Raw genomic sequence first — 2,028 nt, 5'->3', positions numbered from 1 at the left:
AATTACCATGTGCCATGTAGATAAAGCTTGGACAAAGACCAAACGCTCTCAGATAAACCTTGCCTAGACAGATGTATTACTTGATCTAGATGTATGTATAATTTGTCAGTAGGTTGTTGGATTAATACGGTTCCCTCTGGTTTTTCAAAACTAGCTAGGCATTATTTATCTCTCGCATTGTCTAACTCTTCAACCATGTTTTCCCCATTTAAAGTGCCCACATTTTTCCCATTTCGCCCTTACTAACACCCTTCTCCTATGGTCCCAACTCTCTTGAGGGCGTTTCCCTTTATCCCCTAGGTTCCTTGTATAGCCCTCCTTCCCCCGTCCCCTTAAACTAACCATCTTTCACTTTGTCTCAATTAACGACATCTTGGTGATGAAATGCAACATTCTACAATGCTAGCCAAGCACAGTTCTACAGAGCCCCATCACACTCAACTATGGGATTTAATGGTGGTGTGGGGACAGGCAGGAAGGCAGTCTTCAATCTCTTTCATGCTTAAATCTCTTTCCTGCAGGACGTGAGCCACTATAAGAATAGTGACGAGAAATCCCTGACGAAAAAAAGGGCAGAGGAAGTGTTATGCAGTGTATGAGCCTCAGACACTTCAGATAAGGTAGGAGCATCACCTTCTATGCTCCTGCTCCCATGAATAAAGGTCCCTCCCAGGAGAAAGAGGACGAGACATGATGTGGTTCCCAGGTGAGTGTATCTAAAACAAACATCTGCCCACTCCCCCAAAGCAGCTCTAACAACCAGGTCTGATGGGAGCAAGAATCCACCAGGACTGGAGGAACGTGAGGAACTGGATGACCATTTGGGGGCCTGATTCAGTAAGGTCAGAGTTCTGTGACTTCATAAAAGAGTACCAGCTATGGTAATGAAAGGACTAGGACAGAGGGCATCAGAGGGACCCCTGGGCTGGGCAGGGACATTTGGGTGGTGGTGAGGATTGACAATACCCCATTTTCATGGATTAAGACCAGATTTACCACTAGTGTGATGTAGTTCAAGATTAGGACCTCGATGGAGATGACCGAAGACACAATGTGGTCCTTGAGGCGTCCCTCATCTAATTACAAGGCAGATGTCACTGTAAGAGGTGGAAAGGGTGGGGACCAGAGGGATGTCTGGACTAGGGAAAGTCATGCAAGACACAGTCATGAAGGACACAGGAAGATGCCAGATTGCAGGAACAGAGGCCTTAGGAGCACCTGTGTGGCAGTGGATGAAGATCTGCTGTTAACTCGGTCTATCCATGATATTCTGTCATGAAAACTTTATTCTCTCAGTCACCTACCTACCCTTTAATGTACCAAATATTGGTCTATCATCTGTCATCTGTCTACTTAATATCTTTGTGTCTACAATCCATCAACTACCTACCTCTATACCTATTCTTCCTGCCTCTCTCTCTCTATCTCTCTAATCCATCTGTCACTCTCTCTCTCTCTCTCTCTCTCTCTCTCTCTCTCTCTGTATGCATGTGTGAGTCCACATGTGGAGGCTAGAGTTTGACATCGGGTGCCTTCCTCTATCACTGTCCACCTTACTTTGTGACCCAGGGTCTCTCACTGAACCTGGAGCTCATCAAATTGATGAGAACGGGAGCTAGAAACCAGCCAAGTAGCACAGGGACCCAGCAGCGGTTCCCAGAATGCCTGTGCTGGAGGCTTAAAGTACCAGAAGAGAGCTCTGGGTTCTGTCTTTTTATCCCCTAAATGAACACCTCTGCCTAAAAGTGATACCAGCAAGAGGCACTATGTGACTGAAACAAGGAGGTGCTTGGACACCTGATTAGGCCAACTGGACTGATGAGCTCACCCCCTCCCACACCTCCCCCAGTTTGTGCCATAAGTCTTTTAAAAATCCTCCAGACTTGCTGGGCGTGGTGGCACACGCCTTTAATCCCAGCACTTGGGAGGCAGAGGCAGGCAGATCTTTGTGAGTTCAAGGCCAGCCTGGTTTACATAGTGAGTTCCAGGACAGCTGGGGCTACAGGGAGACCATGTCTCAAAAAGACC

Source organism: Nannospalax galili, unplaced genomic scaffold (assembly GCF_000622305.1).
Source record: "Nannospalax galili isolate Female #2095 unplaced genomic scaffold, S.galili_v1.0 scaffold3784, whole genome shotgun sequence".
NCBI classification, from domain to species: domain Eukaryota; kingdom Metazoa; phylum Chordata; class Mammalia; order Rodentia; family Spalacidae; genus Nannospalax; species Nannospalax galili.
Note: the sequence above shows the minus strand (reverse complement) of the source record.